The sequence below is a fragment of the Muntiacus reevesi genome, chromosome 7 (assembly GCF_963930625.1).
Source record: "Muntiacus reevesi chromosome 7, mMunRee1.1, whole genome shotgun sequence".
In the NCBI taxonomy this organism is placed as follows: Eukaryota; Metazoa; Chordata; class Mammalia; order Artiodactyla; family Cervidae; genus Muntiacus; species Muntiacus reevesi.
The window spans coordinates 78611162-78633101 of record NC_089255.1 but is presented as its reverse complement, the minus strand read 5'-3'; the positions used below and the strand labels follow the sequence as shown (position 1 = coordinate 78633101).

At 44.1% G+C, this 21940-nt stretch overlaps 1 protein-coding gene across 7 annotated transcripts in view; it reads left to right on the top strand.

The window, feature by feature from the left end:
* Positions 1 to 21940, top strand: part of SLC8A3 (solute carrier family 8 member A3) — a 158939-nt gene that overhangs the window by 116504 nt on the left and 20495 nt on the right. The gene's annotated exons all lie outside the window — the stretch shown is intronic.

Here is a 21940-nt window from a genome sequence, read left to right as displayed (position 1 = left end):
GAACTTCTTGGAGATATACCTTCATTTACCTGGTACTGGATCACACAAAAGCATTAGCTAAGTAGAATCATCTCCCCCAAATTTAGGGAAAAATTGAAATAATTTGAGATTTTTAAAAAAATCTTATCACATTAAATAAATAAAGAAAAAACCGAGAAGGAAAAGAATTTTAAAAAAAAATCCTATCATGAGGACTTAATTGGGCTTCTTATATTTATTTTATGGGTTAGAGTGCACATAGAACCTGGCTTTAGACCACTTACTAGCTGAGTAACCTTGGATAAAATTACTTAACTCCTAACAGATTCAGTTTCCTCACTTGCAGACTGCAAATGCTAATAGTACCTCATAAAGTTCTGGGGAGAGCTAATGAATTTTTAGTATAAAGCGTGATGTTCAGCCCAAAGGCAGCTACTACTTATAGGGGAGGGGCCATCATAAGGGCTTCAGAATGAAAGAGAGCTGAAAATCTTAGTCCAACCCTGACTATCTCCTCAACAGCACCATCAGAACCTCTGTCCTTTGTCATATAGTTCTCCCAACACTTTAGTAAATGAGCAATCAAGCATTCATCTTTTGGTTTATTTCTCCAGACTTTGTGCTTGGCCAACAAATGTATTTTCAACCCAACTCTCACATACTCCTTTGGGATTTTTCATCGGATCAACCTCTTTCTGTGCTTTTGAGTAGAGTACCTTTCCTCTCTGCCTCACCCAGAGCTTCTGTTACAGAGTCCAAGCTCGCTCCACTCAGCGCACGACAGGTCAATGAATCCGAGAGGTAAGGTTTTTGAAGCAAGGGAAGCAACTTTATTCGGAAAGCAACAGACCAAGAGGATGGCAGACTAGTACCTCAAAATAACCATCCTATGGGTTCTGGATGCCAGGTTCTTTTGAAGATCACAGATGCCGGGAGGTGAGGAAGCAAAGTAAAAAGGCCATTAATCTTGCAAACATCTCCTCCAATGGCAAGCCTCAGGCAAGGGATGTGTTAATTTCTTCCTTCCTGCCATCCACAGGTGGACAGGGTTCTGAACAAAGGCACTTTAACAGTCAGGCAGAGGGGCAAGATTCTCTGAGGCAAACCATTCTGTGTGTTTATAATAACAAAAGCAACAAAAAACAAGTCAAAGAAACAGTTCCATCATGGAGTCAGAGTTGGCCTCTCTGCAGCACGTCCTTGGGTAGCCATCTGCATGTTAGACACCATGATGACCCCACCAAGGTCAGAGAGTGGCTGTGGCCTCATCTGGATCCTGTTCGCAGGTTCCAAGGCTAGAATCCATGGCTTAGCAACTGACTGGAGTCCAGGTGGCCTGGGTTCAAATCCCTGTTCTGACATTTATCAGCTGCCATTTATCAACCATTGGGCAAGTTGACAACCTCTCTGTGTCATTTCCTCCTGTAAAGATAATGCTACCTCACCAGGCCATTTTGAGGATCCAGCGAAATAATGTGTGATTAACAGCTTTAGGAATGCTGGATTGTTCTGCAGTGCAGGTTTTGCATCATCTTGGAGCCTGCCATGCCCACTTTCAAATCCAGTCAATAGACGGAGTTCTGCATGTAAATAAAAGCCGTCTCTTTCTTTCTGCCCTTGTGTGACTTTGGTTTTCCTTATGGGCTGAATCCATGATGTGTGAGCCTGGGCTATGGTGGGACTCCCCTGGATTCTGTTGTTTCTTCCTCCAAACCCCTCAGAGCTGAGGACAAGAATTTCCCAAAGTTCAACAAGAAAGGGGACATTCCTCCCTGGGAAGGGATCTGGTCTGAGCATCTTCCAAAACCAGAATCACTAATGTCACTCCTCCACCAACCCCATCAGCTGCCTCCTGACTCAACTGATGGAGAAATCATTTGAGGAAGGCTCCAGGAGCTAAGTCTGGGGCTGGGTCAGTGGAGAGAGCAGTTTTCAGCAGTTAGTTTTCTTTATCTCCTCTTACGAGCCTTTCCTAGGCAGTGACATCTCCCATTTCCCTGCGGCACCTCCTGATGGGGTGCACAGGTGGGGGTCCTAGCAAGCATCAGCTCAACGGGAGAATGCCCCCTCCAGCCAGACTCACAGATCTTCCCGACAGAGCTTCATCTTTCCTTTCAGGCTGTCCTCCCTGCTTCCTCCCCCACCATCACCATAGCAACACAGTGGTGTAAAAAATAAAAGAGCTAAGGCATCTAAATATAGTCTTGAGTCTCAGTACTTCCAGCACAGAGCCTAAAACCTAAGGGGTGACAACTAGGAGCAGCCAAAGGATGAGCAGCAGCCAGGAGGGAGGTTGAGTCCAGGAAGGGTGGAGGATAGAAGGGAAGGAAGGGGAACGGCCATCCCCTGACCCTGCCGCCTGTGTCTTAGCATTTGACCCCCACACCCCTCCCCCTCCACGTGGATGGTGTCATGTCCATGTTACTGCTGAAGACACGGAAACTCAAAGAGGTCAGGAACTTGGCCAAGTTCACACAACTGTAGGCATGCGCGCTCAAATTTTTAACTCATGTCTCTGGGACCCTAGATTTTATGTGTTTTTCCCTGCCATACCATGTATTAGATGCAGGCGAGAGACTTTTCTGGGGACACTGGGCTTTTTGAGATGTTCATATAAATAAGCTGAGTCCGGAGCTCAACTCATTCATTGGGTAAGGTTCAGCCTCGTTGTAGGGTCAGGGGTAGGGAGGAGAGGGAAGGATGTGGCTTCTACCTGCAGCCCCTGTGTGTTCCTTGAGGACAGAGGAGGATGAAGAGGGAAATGATGACCCCAGGGCACATGACAGAATGGAGTGGGAGCAGAAGCTGTTTTGATTCCCTAGAACAGAACTTAAACCTGTACTAAAAGGGCATGATTAGCAGCCCTAAACCAGAGAATGCTCACTGTAATTCGTGCCATCACTCATCCATTCATTCAACGGATATTTTTATAAGCATCTCACATGTGGTCGACTCTGGAGATATGGAGACAATTAAAACAAATACAGCCCCAGCCCTTGTAGAGCTTGGAACAGTGGAAAAGACAAATAAGGAAATAATTACACACTTGATTCATTCCAACTGCGACATATGTAAGTATGTAACAGGAGTACATCACCTCCCTGATGGTATCAGTATAAGGGAGATACAGACGATGTTACAGATGAAAAAAATTCACTTGGTCAGTTTTCAAGGTGATGTCCATTTTCAAGGTGGTGTACTAATAACTTAGCTTCAACCATGAGCTTACGTGATCAGTGTACCCTGTCCTCTCTCTTCGTAAAAATCATGAAGTCTATCTGATAGCTGTATAAATGAAGCTTTCAAAGCCCTGCACCTTAGACCCAGATGAAATCTGATGGAAATGCATTATGTCTTCTTACAGCCCTTGGTGTCACTGGCATAAGTGTGTGTTAATATAAACAAGGCAAGTGAAGCTATGACACTGGCTCCTTAGGGCTACCGGGAGCAGAATTGGGAAGTGTCTTGAATTAAGCAGGTGCAGGAGAGGAGGGAGAAGGCATTAGAAAGTTGTGAGTTTCTGTGGATCCAAAGCTTTTCCAAACTACCTGCAAGGCAGCAAATACGGGGCATGCTGTATGAATGAGTTAGAATTAGATAATAAAACATACGTGGAGCCCTTTAGGTCTTCAGAGTAATACTGTCTAAATAGGTAGTGCTCGCATCAAAGATAATGATACAGTAGTCTATTTATAGTACTCTGCTACCTACCTGCGGGCTCTTTTCCAGGGATGTGGTACAGATGAATGGGCAAGAGCTGGGAAATGTGCTTTGAAATCCTTGATTAAAAGGCCCTCCAGGCAAATGTAGAGTTTCAGACAGTATTATATGACACTCATTGTCGTGAGGTTTTCTTTTATCACCCGGAGTGTCACCGCCTTCCGTTTCAGGTGAATGACTCTGCTTGACTGGTGCACACCCTGAACATCATCGGGAAGTCAGCAGCTCACAGATGTGCAGTATAAACAAACTTGTTGTTAACTGAGGGTTCCACGGGCATGCTGGGCTGACTCTTGTCAGCTACCCGCCCCCCTACCCCACTCCTGTGAACTTAGGTTCTCCCAAGCTCATTTTATTTCCACCACTAGGACAGGAAGATTCAAATATCGTGCTGGAAATGAGCATTGTCTGCAAACCTTCTGGTCCTGAAAAGTGGGGAGAGGTGATGATTGAAGGAAGGGCAGGTAGATGTGTTAGGAAGGAAAAATGAACTCTTCTCCCCGCACCCCCCGCCCCACCTGCCTCTCCTCTCCCCCTGCTAGGCCAACAGAGCTAGGGAGCAGGCGCAGGAGAAGTCTCGAAAATGAGGGCGGGCCGGGAAACAAGCTCCAGGAATTGGCACTAATTGCAACTAATCGTGAAATCAGACTGTTGAATCTCCAGGAACAGTAAAAGGTGTGGATGGGTCAGGGGTGGGGTGCACATCCGTCAACTGGAACATCCAGGATCGGACTGGAAGGAAGTGAATTCAAATGCTGCCTCCACTCCTTGACCTCCCATGGAAAACTGCTCTTCCAAGGACAAATTGGCACCATTGCCTCTTCATGTTCCCCCTGGGAAGTCAACCGGGACCCTTGAAGGTCCTTCTCTAACCAGTTAAAATATGGGATTAAGCTATGCAAATGAACCGCCTCTGCAATCACCCTCAGCTCCCGCCCCAGGATCAAGAGCAGGGTTGGATAATAAGGAAGGTTATCTTCTGATAATAGGAAAGGTTACCTCCGCCTGTCCGGCCCAGCATGGCAGCAAAAGGTGTCCCTCCTCCCGTCAGAAGCAAACCCCAGGTAAAGGACTTAGATGCAAAGGAAACCAGAATATTGTCTTGAGCTACAGACACTTTGGGGCTTCCCAGGTAGCTCAGATGGTAAAGAATCTGCCTGCAATGCAGGAGACCTGAGTTTGATCCCTGGGTTGGGAAGATCCCCTGGAGAAGGAAATGGCAACCCATTCCAGTATTCTTGCCTGGAGAATTCCATGAACAGAGAAGTCTGGCAGGCTACAGTCCATGGGGTCACAAAGAGTCGGACACGACTGAGCAACTAACACATGCTCATACATACCTTCTGAGAGGCCTGTGGCTAACATTGTGGCAGCAAGTTCAAGGGAAGGACGATCCTCGTTTCCCACAGACTTCCTAAGACAGGCTAAGGTGCATATGCAGTGATAGAAAGTGAGGAGTGATGCTGAGGAGATACCAGCCCCCTCCTGGCATACACACCCCGCTGTAATTCTTCCTCAGGCCAGACCGTGGAGTGCAGAAAATGCTCTGCCTGGTTCCAGACCAGCACTTGTCAAACTCCCGATCATCTCACCCTCTTCTGACTTTTTGCCAGAAGGAATGATCCCCCTGCTAGTTGTGTAACGATAGACCGTCATCAAATCAAATGAAATTTGTGACTGCTTATTATATGCCAGTTAATATACTATGAATTTTGCTTGCGTTGCCTTATTTAATCCTCCCAAAACCCCTATGAGGTAGGTTTTATTATTGTACCCATCTTCAGATAAGGAAATCAGAGCTCATAGAGATTAAGCCATTTGCCCACAAGTCCTAAACTCTTTTTCTCCCCGCCATAGGTTAACTTTGCTTTACCTTTTTTATTGTAATTTTTGTTTTTATTGAAGTATAGTTTATTTACAATACTATATTAGTTTCTGGTGTACAGCAAAGTGATTCAGATATTATATGGAAAAAACATGAAAAAGAATATATATTCTTATATATGTACATAGATATTCTTTTTCATATTTCATGTATTACATATGGAAAAATATGGAAAAGAATATATACATATAAAAGAATATATACGTATATATATTCTTTTTCGTATTTTCCCATTATGGTTTATTACAGGATGTTAAATAGAGTTCCCTCTGCTATACAGTAGGACCTTGTTATTTTTATCTATTTTATATATATTAGTTTGTATCTGCTAATCTCAAATCCCTAGTTTATCCCTCCCCTAGTCACTTTGTTTTCTATCTTTGAGTCTGTTTCTGTTTCATAAATAAGTTCATTTGTGTCATGTTTTAAACTCCATATAAGTGATGTCATATGACATTTGTCTTTCTCTTTCGACTTACTTCACTTAGTTTAGTAATCTCTAGATCCGTTCATGTTGGTCCAAATGGTATTATTTCATTCTATTCATGGCTGAGTAGTATTCGATTGTATCCATTGAGTGTGTGTATGTGTACATATATATATATACGTACACATACCACATCTTTATTCATTCCTCTGTCAAAGATTGCTACCATGTCTTGGCTATTGTAAATAGAACTGCTATAAACATTGGGGTGCATGTGTCTTTTTGAACTACAGTTTTGTCTGGATATATGGCCAGGGATGAGATTTCTGAATCTTACGGCAACTCTATTTTTCATTTTTTGAGAAACCTCCATGCTGTTTTCCGAAGTGGCTCCACTAATTTACATTCCTACCAATAGTGTAGGAGGGCTCCCTTTTCTCCACAGCGTCTCTAGCGTTTGTTATTTGTAGACTTTTCAGATGACAGCCATTCTAAGGAGGCTGAGGTGATACCTCATTATAGTTTTTATTTGCATTTCTCTAAGAATTAACAATGTTGATCATCTTTTCATGTGCCCACTGGCCATCTGTATGTCTCCTCTGGAGAAATGTCTATTTAGGTCTTATGCCAATTTTTTTATTGGGTTGTTTGTTTTTTGGTTATTGAGTTGTATGAACTGTTTGTAATATTTTGGAAATTAAGCCCTTGTCAGTTGCAAATATTTTCTCCTGGTGCATTGGTTGTCTTTTCTTTTTAAGATTTCCTTTGCTGTGCAAAAGATTTTGTTTCATTAAGTCCTATTTGTTTATTTTTTTCCTTTTGTTTCTGTTGCCTTGGGAGAAAAGTCTTAAAACTCTTTAAGTACTGAGTCCAGGTCTCTCTGACCTTGGGCTCAAGCTCTTACCCACTAAATGACAGACGGAATGTCTGTCATTTCACAGCGCAGGTCACAGCAAGGAACATAATGTGTCCGACTCTTTGTGACTCCCTGGGCTGTAGCCTGCCAGACTCCTCTGTCCATGGGGTTCTCCAGGCAAGAATACTGGAGCAGATAGCCCTTTCCTACTCCAGGGAATCTTCCCAACCCAGGGATCAAACTCCTGTCCAGAATAGAAAGTTGTTTTCCTGGCATGGGTCACAGGAAGGAAGAGTGTAGTGTGTTAACATTCCACTAAAGGCATGATTGGATTCGTGAAGAGGCATTGGAGCCAGGTTCTAGCTAAGGGGACTCCTTTCACGTATGTTTCAAAGGCCAACGGAGTTTAGATTTGTTTGGGAAGATAAAGGGCAGAGAGTAAAGATCGTTTCATAAGAGAAGCCCCATAACAGTGCTACGAAGGGAGCATGTAGGCAGGAATGATGTCAGAGAGGTCTGCTCAGGTCTGCCTGGCGCAGCCTCCAGCATAATCACTTGTTAAGAGTTAAGTGCAGGCTCTGCAGTCAGTCCCCAGGTCAAATCCTGGCAACACCACTTAGTTTTCATTCATTATTCATCGAACAGATACAGGTTGGGGGCCTAAGTGCCAGAGGCTGTTGGGGCACTGGTAAATAACACAGTCAGTTTCTGCTCTTGGGGAACTTATATTCTGGTGGGGAAACAGACTGTCCACAGACAAAACGAACATGTAAAGAAGGTAAAAACAAAACAGGGTGATCTGATGGGGAGTGGTTAGAGCCAATCAGAATGGGTGGGCAAAGAAGTAACAGGTAAACTGAGACATTGAAAAAGACCCCGGTGATAAGAATCTGGAGGAGGAAGGTCCCAGGCTTAGGAAGGAGTGAGTGAAAAGGCACTAAAGCAGGATTGAGGTGGATGCATTTGAGAAAATGGAAAGAAAACAAGTAGAACTTGGGCAGAGTGGATGGAGGACGAGTGGTAGGGCGCGAGTTGGGGGCAAGCCAGGCTGAGCTCTGCAGACCCGGTCAGGTCCTCAGGGTGGTTCTGGAGCTTGTAGCATCAGTGTCCACGGAAGCTTGTCTGAAATGCAAATTCTCAGGCCCTAGCCAGATGTCTAGAATCGGAAACAGTGGGTATGGGGCCCAGTGTTGAGTGTTTCATCAAGCCCTCTTAATGATTCTGAACATGCTGAAGTTTCAGAACTTCTGGGCTCGATTATGCAGGGTTGTTTTTGTTGTTGTTGTGGTTGTTGTTTTTAAATTTATGTGCTTATTTTAATTGGAGGATAATTGCTTTACAATATTGTGATGGTTTTTGTGATACATCGACATGAATCATAGGCAGTTTAATTTTATTCTCAGTGCACTGGGAACCACTGAGAGCTTAAAGTAGGGGAGTGGCACTTTATGATTTTCATTAAGAATTCTTTTAAAGCCTCCTTGCTGTTGAGAAGACAATGGACTCTTAATTCGGCAAAAGGGATGGAAGCAGGGACCCGGTAGGCTTAGTTGGCTGTCATAAGGGTCCTGGACAGAAGTGACAGTGGTTTGGGCAGAGTGCGTACCAGTGAGGAGAGCTGGACCATCCCTGACAAGGGCAAGGGCCACAGAGAACTGGCTGCCACCGTCTGGAGGACAGTATAAAGGCAGTGCCTGCAGAGAGGACATTCTGCCTCCCCAATCTTCCCCCTTTTGTCTAAAATTAGGAAGTTCGAAGTGGGGATCGGATCTGTCTTACCCTGGTGCATGAGGACAGGTGAGGTAGTCAGCAGTGATGCAGGGATGGACTCTGAAAGGCTGAGAAAGTTGGGAGCCTTCCTGAGAGGCCTAAGAGTTTAGTTTTGGAGGGTGAAATAGGAGCCCTACACATTACATACACATACACATACACACACACACACGTGCTTGACTGAAACCTGTCATTTCCAAAAGCAAGGATTGTGCTTTTTGGCTTATATCACTATCCACACAAATCCCGAGAGAGAGATAAGGGCTCCTGTTCTCTCATTTAGGCTCAGAGAGGGTGAGTGCCTTAGGAGAAGGCATTGAATGAGAAGCAACAGCTGAATACCAACTCCAGTCTTTTGCTTCCAGGGTTAACAGCCTCTCTGTTAACGCGAGTTACCAAATGACCCCTGCAGTGGGTTAGGATGAGGGTGAGGTGAGTCATACACATGCAGGATGGCTCCTGACTTTATTTAAAATTTTGGTATTTTGTTCATTATGAATTCTTTAACTAAATTCTTCTTTTTTTAAATGTTGCATTAAAATATTACTTATCTTGATCACTGAGTTGCCTGGTGGACCCTTAAGTTTTGCACGTTTTACTTGCTTGCCTCACCCTGGTCCTGGCCACGGACCTGTTACTCTATTCTGTTACAACCTCTTCCATTGAATGTTAGCAGAACTTCAGACCTTTATCACAGAGCAAATAGGATGTCCATTCTCCTCACCCTGTGAAAATCTCAGCTGCAGATTTTAGACTCTATTGCCCAAGAAACTGCCCTCCTATCTTCCTGCCGAGATCACCAAGTGGCTGGAGGCTGGGTCCTGACATTGAGGCAGAGGGTACAGCACTCAGCACTCCTACGCTCAGCTGGGGCCAGGATTCAACCCTGCCCTTTCCAGCCCTTTGACAGTCTGAGCTCCAGTTTATCTCTAGGTGGTGCAAGACAAGAATTTTCTGTTTGACTGGTAGAAGAAGGGAAGAACCCTGAACTGGAAAACAGGTCATCTAGAAATCTCAAAGGCAGGGAATTCCCTGGGGGTCCAGTAGTTAGGACTCTGCACCTCCACTGCAGGGAGCACGGGTTCGATCCCTGATCTGGAAACTTAAGATTCTGCATGCTACGAGGCCAAAATAAAATAAAGTCAGTTAGTCTTTAGAAAAGAAAAATCTCATAGGCAGAAATTTCTGACAACCCCTTTGGGACACACAACACAATTCACCCAAAATGATGACAGTGATTGACACGTAACTGGATGCTCTCCTCTCATTCAGGGCCGCTGCATCACAGAACCCCGGGGCCAGAAGTCCCATGGACATCTACGTGAATGGATGGAATGCTGCAGCTCGGCCTTAGTTTAGTTCTGCATTAAATCAGTCAAAAAAACTCTATTAGGACCAGCAGCTCACCTTCCATTTTGTTCAGTCCCTAATTGAAGGAGTTTCTCTGCCCAGACCTGGGACAGTAATCTTTCCTGAACTTGCTCTTCACTGGGATCTCTAAAAATTATCCACCAGAAGGATGGGCTTTTTAAGTGCCGCAACGGACAGGGATGTGAGGTGGAAAGTGAAGCTTTGACTGTGTTTAACTCAGGTCCTAAGGAGCCAGCTCCTCTCTCTTCGTAACTATTAGAAGGTTTTCCTTGGACCTGAATTTTCACATTTGTACAGTATGAATTTCCCTCCCTTCTGCTTGGATCAAAATCATCCTGAAAAAATGAGATCCCCAGCAGAGAGAGAAAATAAGACAGAAAGACCCAGCGTCTCCAAAGCTATGAATCAGTCACTTGTTCTCTTTGGAGCTAGAGGAGACACACTGTTAAATAAAATGATTTTATAGATTATTCTCACTGCCTTTCCAAGAAAGAGATTTATCAATTTCAAGGCACAGAAGTGGTTTATTCCCAGATCATTGATGGGTTTCTTTTTTTTTTTTTTTCCTTTTTACCCTCTCCTGTTGACTTAGAAGAGGAAGAGAATTGAAGCTGTGAGTTGTCCTCCTCTCCATCCTACTTTCTTAGGGTGAGGCAGGGCGCACTTGGGACCCAAATAGGGCTGTAAATAACTGAGCCACATATGGAACTGAGACCTACACATGAGAGCTTAGGGATTGGAAATTGAATTTCCCTTTGTGCATAACTAAGACTCCTGCAGAGACTTCTTTCAAGAAGGCCAGATTCTCTTTCCAGTGTAAAGTGGGTTGTACCTAACCCTTCCCCACCCCAGCGTAGATAGTTTCACTAACATGAGCACACACACAGAGGCAAGAACATGAAACACTCCCTACCATAGGGCAGCAGAGGGGGAGAAGTCTTTATTGTGGCTTGAAGAGCACTCTTCTCCCAGCAGAGACATTGCAGCTAAACAGTGGAGGACCTCTTTTGCCCATGTGTGAGCATACACACACATAGACTTTTTTTTTTTTATATTTATTTTCTTGATTCTCTTGTTTTACTCCTTTCTCAGTGTTTTATTATGGAGAGCTCATATTTATATCCTGTTTTATATTCTCCCATACAGACTATAACATATTGGTTGTATCTGGCACTTCTGTTCGATTAGACTTAGCATTTTTTTTAATTTTTTTTATTTTTTATTTTTCAGTGGGTTTTGTCATACATTGATATGAATCAGCCATAGAGTTACACGTATTCCCCATCCCGGTCCCCCATCCCACCTCCCTCTCCACCCGATTCCTCTGGGTCTTCCCAGCCCACCAGGCCCGAGCACTTGACTCACGCATCCCACCTGGGCTGGTGGTCTGTTTCACCATAGATTATATACATGCTGTTCTTTCAAAACATCCCACCCTCACCTTCTCCCACAGAGTTCAAAAGTCTGTTCTGTACTTCTGCGTCTCTTCTTCTGCCCTGCATATAGGGCCATCGTTACCATCTTTCTAAATTCCGTATATATGTGTTAGTATACTGTAATGGTCTTTATCTTTCTGGCTTACTTCACTCTGTATAATGGGCTCCAGGTTCATCCATCTCATTAGAACTGATTCAAATGAATTCTTTTTAACAGCTGAGTAATATTCCATGGTGTATATGTACCACAGCTTCCTTATCCATTCATCTGCTGATGGGCATCTAGGCTGCTTCCATGTCCTGGCTATTATAAACAGTGCTGCGATGAACAATGGGGTGCACGTGTCTCTTTCAGATCTGGATTCCTCAGTGTGTATGCCCAGAAGTGGTATTGCTGGGTCATATGGCAGTTCTATTTCCAGTTTTTTAAGAAATCTCCACACTGTTTTCCATAGTAGCTGTATTAGTTTGCATTCCCACCAAGAGTGTAAGAGGGTTCCCTTTTCTCCACACCCTCTCCAGCATTTATTGCTTGTAGACTTTTGGATAACAGCTATCCTGACTGGCGTGTAATGGTACCTCATTGTGGTTTTGATTTGCATTTCTCTGATAATGAGTGATGTTGAGCATCTTTTCATGTGTTTGTTAGCCATCTGTATGTCTTCTTTGGAGAAATGTGTGTTTAGTTCTTTGGCCCATTTTTTGATTGGGTCATTTATTTTTCTGGAATTGAGCTTCAGGAGTTGCTTGTATATTTTTGAGATTAATCCTTTGTCTGTTTCCTCATTTGCTATTATTTTCTCCCAATCTGAGGGCTGTCTTTTCACCTTACTTATAGTTTCCTTTGTTGTGCAAAAGCTTTTAATTTTCATTAGGTCCCATTTGTTTATTTTTGCTTTTATTTCCAATATTCTGGGAGGTGGGTCATAGAAGATCTTGCTGTGATTTATGTCGGAGAGTGTTTTGCCTATGTTCTCCTCTAGGAGTTTTATAGTTTCTGGTCTTACATTTAGATCTTTAATCCATTTTGAGTTTATTTTTGTCTTTTATCTTGCATAGACTTTTATCTTTGCATGGTGGCCATGAGACATAGTCAAACTTAGGAGCCTCCTTGAGGTTTGTGGTATGCTCCAAGTAAGACAGATTTGCACTGCTTGGGGAATGCAATCTGATGCCTCCACTGAGAAGTGTCTCCTAGAGCTTAATATTACCTGCTTTGCCATGGAAATGCCATAAAAGCATTGATCAGGGGAAAAAGGATACTTTTTGTACATGTTCATACCACCAGACTGTGAGCTTCATGAGGGCAGGAGCATGCTTTTGATCAATATGTGGTCATATTGATGGGTGGGTGGGTGGATGGATGAATGAGTGTGTGGAGGAACGGATATTACAGAGAACGTCTAATTCCTGGAATGAAAGGTCCAGTCTATATCCTCTATGAAAAGGTAGAGAGATAAAAACCTGTAAGCTTCTCTACCCTGTAGGGCTGCCCCCTGAGGCATGACAGCCTCCCAAAGAAAGGATGTCTACCAGAAATGCAGACAGACTGCTGACTGATGAGTAAGAAATGAAAAGGATGGGAAAGAAAAGAGGAAGTTCCATGTCTTGCTCTGTATGCTTTTGTACCATTTGAATCTGAGAATATTTTACTTGAGTTATAATAAAGAGAAAACACAATGGGGAAAAAAGAAAGGGTGCTTGTTTAGAAGATCATATTTTTAAAACATTAGAAGATTTTCTCACTTTGTCCTGACCTATGGGAAACAGAATGTGTGGCCCCAATGGGACTTTTGGCACTATTCTGCCTCTAAACATACCCTAAAGCCTAAAGTTCATAGTCAAGCAGTAATTTCAGATGTCCTTTTCCCTTTAGCCCCAAGTAAGAAGCTCTTCAGGTATGGGGAAAGCAGGGGATTAGGAAAGGGAAGGAATTGGTCATGAGTTATGGTGCTCAGCAATGAGCCCAGACAGTCCCAAATGGACAGGATGCACATGAAGTCTTCAAACATGGGTGTGCGCACATCGGCTTGCCCAGCAGTCAGGTCTTAACTGTCAGTGGAGACAGAATGTTTCTACATTTTGCCCAGTGGAAGCCACCATATTTATAGGTTTTCTCCAATCAGCCCAACTAGTCATAAGTATGAAAAAGCTTCACACAGAAGCAGGCTCATCAGAAGGGTCCAACATAGGTGCCAAAGCAGCAGAAATCATACGCATGCTCCTCCTTACACACCGAACACCTTTCCCTCCCACTCTGTACCTCCCTGCCTGCTCATCCTCCCACCTATCTGGCCACTCCCCAGGCTGCAGAAAGTTATTCAGTGAAATCCGTGTCTCTGCCTTCACCTGTTCCATATTCTTGTCGGTTCAAGCATGTGTGTGGAACAGTCAATCAGGCAAGAGTCTGCCAAGTGAGGCTGCCATGTACAGTTGTGCAGGTTGTGTACTGCATAAAGACCCTTGAGTGGAGACTCAAAACTCAACCTGCACTCTCCACACCAAGTCAGCTGTCTGACATGACCTACTGCTCTGGAAGCTGGAGGACGGAGCTTTCTTCTTGCCAAGCTGTGTATCTCCAAGGCTGTATCTTTTCTCAGTTTTGCATAAAGGCGCTGTGGAGCCTAGCAGTGGCTCTACATCAGGACAAAGTAGTTTGATTACAAAATAGACACTGCAAGACAGTTCCAAGAGATCATCTGGCTCTGTTCCTGACTTCATAAAATTTTAAAAAGCCTTTCATATTAGTTGCTGTGAAACAATGTGTCATTAACTTAGAGATGCAACACAATACCTAAATCACAATTCCACAGCTCCAGAGTCCAGGCATGGCATGGCTAAGTTCTCTGCTCAGGGTCTCCTGAGGCTGAAATCAGTGTGTGGGTGGCTAGACTCTTGTCTGGAAAACTCTGGGGAAGTGTCTGCTTCCAGCCTCATTCAGGAAGTTGGCAGAATCCAATTTCTTGTGGCTTTAGGTCTGGGGGCCCCCTTCCTTACTGTCTGTCATCCAGAGACTACTCTGCTCCTTGAGGCAGCCTGCTTTTCTGCTCACATGATGCCCTCCATCATTAAACAGCATGTTGTATCCTTCTTATGCTTCAAAGGGATTCATGCATGAATTCCTCTGGCTTCCTTTTTCTTCAGCCAGAAGTGAAGTTTTCTGCTTTTAAGGACTCTGGTGATTAGGTCAGGCCCACCTGGATAATCCCCCTATTTTAAGCTAACATAACATATCACATAACATCATGAGGGGGTGATATCATATTCACAGGAATTAGGGTAGAACATTGTTGAGGGGACATTGTATCTTATTTTTTGTTGAGGTATAATTGATATACATGTTGTGCTAAGATGGGACTTGTTTGTTTTAGACCTTTAATAAAAGCAAAAAAAAAAAAAAAAGAATGCAGAAGAACACAATGCTGAAAATTTAGTATAAATGTGAATCTTACTAGATGTTCAAATCTGGTATAATGCAAATTTTGTTCATTCTATTTTACATTTTTACCAACTTTGGTTTGTATATTTGCCATTAAGTACTGGCAACAAAATTCTTCAGGTTCACATATTTTGGTTACATTGTTTCTAACAGATAAAGATTTATTTCCAGTTTAAGAGAAAAATGCTTATGGTTTGTGCATGATCAAGTATATTTGAAAGATTTAATAACTGCTTTCATCTAATAAGTTCTGGTTTTTCATAAAATGCTGGCCTCCTCATTGAAAAATCTTTTCACACAGCTGATCATTTTTGTTCTCAGAAAATGTATAAGGGGTCATTGCAAAGTTCAGAATGATCCTTTTCTTTTACACAAAATTCCTCTAAAACAAATTAGCTACAGTAGACTAAAATTTACTCCAGAATATTTTCCTCAAAACAAAGTCAAACCACAACAAAGACCATCACTCAAGTAGAACCGAGGGTACAGTCCACAGCCATCAGCAGTGGCTCCATGTAAGATGGGGCATTTTAGAAATTCAACCTACCACAGTCTTGTCACCCACCCACATTTATTTTAAAAACCAAATCCCTGAGCCTTTTTTCCCCAACGGCTTATGTGAATAAGCTCTTTCAGATAGCTGCCCATTTTGAGCAAACACTCGCAAGTAGTAAAATAATTTGTAAATTGATCAGAACTACCTTTTCTCATCATAACCTCTTTAGATTATGCTGGTAGAATCTGAAACTGTCAGTGGTCTGTTGGAACTGGCTCTTACCAGTTCACAAGAGCTGATTGTTACATGTTTAATCTTTTTGCAAGCTTGTTGTTCAAACTACTAGTACCCTAAAATTTACTATAGGGGAAGTATTTATACCATGGAAGACATCACACCAAATCAAGGTTGTTGTTTGTTGGTTTTTTTCCCCCTCAATGAACAAGTTTACCAGAACACAACTGTGTGTTGATCTTTCTTCACAGGTCATCTCCTTTACCTCCTGTGGCATGTAGAAACCTTTCCACAAACGTTTTCATGCATGGTCATCACCCAACTTTTGAATGCCACCAGAAATGGGGTGATCCCTCCCTTTTAAATCAGTTGATCTCATTGATGTAATGGTATATGGCAGAGTTGAAGTCTGTCTCCTGGCCAATGGCCTCAGTCCTTTGGACACACCACTTGTGACAGCCCCAGGATCATTTGGAGTGGGTGCCATCTCCTCCCCAAACAGAGACCTCTCCTCTGGATCCACATATCCAATCCTGATTAGAAGGTCAGTCTTTAGAGCCACACTGTTTGAGTTCAAATCCCAGCTCTCCCACTCATTTAACTGTGACCTTAGGCAAGTCTCTTAACTTGCCTAGGCCTCTACTTCCTCATCTATAAAATGGCAATAAAAATAGTACATACCTACATGAGGTATGGTGAAGACTAACTAAATGAGATGATGTGTGTACCTTGCCTGGCATGCACCTACCTCATGGGTTTGTTGTGAAGATTGAATTATCTAGTATAATAATTCTAAATTCTATAATCTAATATATAATTCTAGAATTCTAATAATTCTGTCTAATATCTAATTCTAATGAAGTGCCGAAAGAGAGCAGTGCCTGGCGTAAGTACGTACTATTAAATATTAGTCAATTAATTTGAAACATGATGTCTTCATCAACTAAGTCACCCTGTTCAGGGTGCATTTCAAGTCGCCTCTCAAAATGTAGTGTCAAGGGACTTTCCTGACAGTCCAGTGGCTAAGAATCTGCACTTCCATTGCAGGGGGCACAAATTCGATCCCTGGTCAGGAGCTATCCCGTATGCCATGTGGTATGGCTGAAAAGCAAATTTAAGAAATTTTTTTTAAAAAAGTAGTGTCAGAATGGACCCAACTGCAGCCTTTGCTGAAATGCTAGACTTCGATTTCAGCTCCACCTCCCTGACTGGCACTAGTTTTTTGAGCAGCTATGTCCTTTTCCCTGAGTTTTTAGTAGAGTCAGAGAGACTTCCCCCAAAAGTCTTGGGGGCTGGACCAGCAGCATCTGAATACCTGAGTTACTTGTTAGAAATGCAGAATCTCAGGCCCCACCCCAGACCTGCCTACTCAGAATTTGCATTTTAACAACATTCCCAGGGAACACATGCACACCAAAGTTTGAGAAGTGCTATTTTGGGGGACCCTATGACACATCAATTTTCAAGAGAAAACCAATGAGAGCATCTTAAGCCTTCTCAAGAGATGAGAAGCTTTTCCCCCAGACCTTGGTAGGGGTGGGGGAATGTCAGTGTTGGGCTGTCAGGCTGTATTGGAGCTGGCAGGGGCTTTTCTGCCCTGGTTCAGAGCCAGAAACGTGACGGGGGGAGAGATGGGGGCTGCTGGCACCAACTCAAGGGATAAAAAGGACTAAAAGAAGAACCCAGCACAGACGTGAGGCTTCTAAAAGCTCCCACAGAAAGGCTAACAGCTCTGTCCTGTGGACCTGGGTCAAGGAAGCTTTGTGAGTGTTAGCTGGCCTGGAGCGGCCAGGATAAATTTAGAGATGATGAAAAGGAACCCTTCTTGATGTGGTGAAGAGTCATTTAGTGGGAATCAGGAAGGAAGAGGTCACCAAGTCAGGGATTCTTTAGAGATTATTTCCAGCAAGGGAGGGCCAAAGGGTTAAGAAGCCACCTACTCACATTGCAAAGCAGAGTCAGATCCCTTTATTACCTGCCTATGCTGCCTGAATTTAAATGGGAGAATTCTGTGCTTCTTTACTGTGGCCATAGCTTGGGAATGGCACTTAGAGTTTACCCACCTGCTTGTACAAAATAAGCTACAGGAATAATAAGGAACATATGCTAAAACCTCAACTCTGCTGTTTCCTACCTGGGTGACTCTGGGCAAGTTACTTAACCTGTTTGGGCATCTTGTTTTCTCATCTTTAGAGTGGAAGGAATATCACCTATGTTACACGGCTGAAGTAAGGATGAAGTGAGAAAGTTCTTATGGCACTAAATGAGATGAAATGTATGTTATGTCAGATTCCTTCCTTGTGTAAAGTGAGATTCACAAGGTCCTGATTTGGAATTGGGTTTCCTCATACAAAAGAATGTTCTGAGAAGATCAGCTAGGCAGCCCAGAAATATGTTTCCTAATCCTTTCCTGGTTGCTGGTGGGCGAGGTCCTGGGGGCATCTTTTCAAGCAGCATGATCAGTCTTAGCTGGGAATGCTGCCTGCTTTGGCACCTCCCTCTGCAGAAGGCTCAGAGGAAAGGCAGGTGCAGTCTTACTGTCTCTGAAAGCATGACTGGCTCTTAGGAACAGCTGCTCAGGATAATCTGACCCCATGACCATTTAGTATCTGCCACTGAGCAGAAGAGAAGGTCCCCTGGAGAAGGGGCTGGCAGCCCACTCCGGTATTCTTGCCTGGATAATTCCATGGATGGAGGCGTCTGGCAGGCTACGGTCTCTGCTGTCGCAAAGAGCTGGACGAGAAGTGAGACTGAGCATCTGTGCATGAACTGGGCAGAAGGAGGAACTGGGAATAGGAGAGAGGTAGCGTTCAAAAGCCCTAGCCTAAGAGAAGGAAATGGCAACCCACTCCAGTATTCTTGCCTGGAGAACCCCATGGATGGAGGAGTCTTGGGCTATAGTCCACGGGGTCTCAAAGAATCGGTCACGACTGAGTGACTTAACTAACTAAACCTTGGCTTAGGATTAGGTCCTGGCTTGTTGTTGGAAAGAACAACATCATGTCCCATAGACTGAACAGATAGCATAGGTGAAATACGCTGAGGGTGTAGAGGCTTCTAGCCTCTTTGTCGGAGAAGGCAAGGGCACCCCACTCCAGTACTCTTGCCTGGAAAATCCCATGGATGGAGGAGCCTGGTGGGCTGCAGACTATGGGGTTGCCAAGAGTCAGAAACGACTGAGCAACTTCACTTTCACTTTTCACTTTCATGCATTGGAGAAGGAAATGGCAACCCACTCCAGTATTCTTGCCTGGAGAATCCCAGGGACGGCGGAGTCTGGTGGGCTACAGTCCACGGGGTCGCCGTCTATGGGTTGCCATCTATGGGGTCGCACAGAGTCGGACACGACTGAAGTGACTTAGCAGCAGCAGCAGCCTCTTTGTCCCGCTGAGAATGCTTAGGCATTCCATCAAAGTAGCCTTCAATATATTTTTTGCTCCTAATGAGTTATATTTTCACTGTAAAAAGGCGGCGTAAAAAAAAAAAAAAAAAAAAGGCAGCGTAGATTCATTTCATGAAGTCTCAGGCTCATGATGAATTTCATGAATTTCAGATTAATTTCATGAATTTCAGATTATTTTATGATTTTGTAATGTGTTAGAATTTTGCCATTAGCCATGTCAGGAAGAGATGACAAAGGGCCTCCTCTACACCAGACACTAGGACGACAGTGACAAATAAGAAGGACAGGCTCCCTGTCCTCAGGCAGCTTACATTCTAATGTGGACAGATAGAATATAGGCAAGTAAGTTAATAACCTAACCAGCTAACTTTGGGCTGTGATCGGTGCACTGAAGGGAATGGACAGAGGAAGTAACTTGATGGAACATGATAGAAAGTGACCCAGGGTGGAGGGGTGGGCATGGTGGGGAGGAAAGAGACCCAAGGAGGTGATATGGCCTCCCAAGGAAGGAATGTTTTTTTTATGTGGCATCAAAAGGACAAGGATAAGCTCAGAGCCAGGCACTGAGAACAGCAAGGATGATGCCCTAAGTGGGCAATGATTTAAGGAAGAGGAAGACCAGTCTGTCTGGGATTCATGAGCAAGGGGAAAACATTATGAATGAAGTTGGGTTATACAAGATCCTATAGGCTGTAGTAAGAATTTTGTATTTATTCTAATTAAGGAGGCACGATAAGACTTGGATTTTATTTTTACTAGATAACCCTGTTGTCATGCAGGGAAGGAATTGAAAGAGCACAGCAAAGTCAGGGGCAGGAAAACCTCTTAGGAAGCTATTGCAAAGTTCAGGGGACAGGTAATGTTGTTTTGATTTAGGTCTTGATAGCAGAAGGAAGATGGTGATAAATTAAATGTTTTAGGGTCAGAGGTGGGCATCAGGCAGGGGGCTGGCAATGGGGAGGGATGAGGGGAAGGAAGGAATCAGGCGATTCTGGATTTAAATCGATGATGGTTCCATTGACTGAAATGGAGAAGAACAAGTTTAGAAAGAGAACTCAAGACCCGGCTGGTGACCCTTAATACATGTAAATGTCCTTGTGGCCTCATCTGTGGCTTGAGCAGAACTGAGAACTTCCTTGATTTTCCCCAGGCCAGGTAATGTCTTAAGCCCAAGCAGATGTGGTGCCTTCCCTGCAAGCAATCTCAGGGAGGGAGTCATACATCCTGCCTCCTCCCCCGTGACACCTTCCAACTAGAGGTTCCTCCTCGCTCAGCCAGATTTCTCTTGCCACGACTTGTTGTCTGGCCTCATTTCTCTGTCTGCAACTAAGGTGTCAGTGACTTGTCTCATTCTATTTCTCCGTTCACTGAAAATCAAACAAGCACAGGGCAGGCTGTGTTCCTAACACGGGGTCTGTCCAGCCCACAACTTGTCGCTGGCAGGGACGCAAAGCCAGATTGGGGGAGCATGTGAGAGTCGCTGTCCATGCTACTGCCTTGAACGTTCCAAGCCCCTCTAAGAACCCATCTGGCAGTGATGATCCTGTTCTGTCCAATTCCTTCTGGACCTGACTTCTATTTCCAGCCTGTGCTGCCTCTTGGGTCATCAGTTCTATTTCTTGACTTCCTGTGTATCCTCTGCTTCAATAACTGGAGATGAGATTTCTTTACATATTACTCTTGATGCACCAAACTGGAGTTATATTCCTCTTAGTAATGATAGTGGCTATTTATTAAGCATTTACTAGGGAACGCACAACCTGCCAAGTGCTTTGCGTGCATTATCTCAGTTAAGAACACTGTGAAGAAGTAATAGTATTCCACTTTACAAATGAGACTTGGCGAGCTCTGGCAAGTCGCCTGAGGTCACCCAGCTAACTGAGAGGCGAGCCGGGGTTTGACTCCAGGTCACTGTTTCTGATACAAACCCACTGCCCTGGAGGAGAGAAGGCCAAAGTATTGTGGCCTTTCAGTGACCCCAGTGGGTGACTCCTGCACTCTCTGGTGACCAGCCAGGTTAATCTGTGACTGGGGTGGGTGTGACAAGTGATGAGGGTTTGGAGCCTGTTTTTGAAGCAGTGGGGTGGCAATGGCTGGGTGTGTTAGTAACTGCTATTACATTCACTTCAGGAGCAATGGACCGACATCTGGTTCTACAAGATCGACAGTGTGGCCGGTGGAAGCTCTGTAGACATCCAGAGTTCTGACAGTGACTTGGGAAAGCACAGGAGAGAAGAGAGGTTGTTCCAAGTCACAATGTAGCCATATTCCTACTTTATGCTAAATAATAATAAAGGGTGAAGCTGAAGGCCTCTGTCTCCTCCACAAAGGGCAGGCCTCGGGGCACCCGGGTGGGAAAAGGCAATGCCCTGGGGCAGCTGAGCAGGGCTTCTCTGTGGCCCCTTCTCTCCCACCGCAGAGAGGAGACTCAGCTCCATGCCCACCCTCATCCCGCAGTGTCTCTCCCCCTTAGTATCTGGAGTCTGATCCAGAAACGTCCCCCTTGTCAAGCACAGCCTGGGAGAGACTCAGGACCTCCTCTGTTTTTGAAGCTCCTGGTAATATGTGCTTTTTAAAGTAAAGAAATATGCAAAACAGGGTTCCTGAAATTGGTTTCTGTTTTTCAATGTTTAACAGAGCAACTCCTTTTAGCACAAAAAATAACTTAATTGTGCTCATCACAAGATCGCTGTAGGATTTATGAATTAATCGTAATTCAGAGAGTCAGAGTTCCTGTGATCCAGTCAGTGTGTTCCTCTGACAACAGAAGCTCATTTGCAGATCTGGTCGGTAGTGTTTGACGACTGCTGTGAATTACCAGAAGGTGTGACTTGAGCCAAACAGCCCTCCAGGCTTCCCTGTGATAGTCACAAACACAGAGAAAGGGACCGGTTCCAGGCAAAACTCCCACGGGCCAGCAGCAT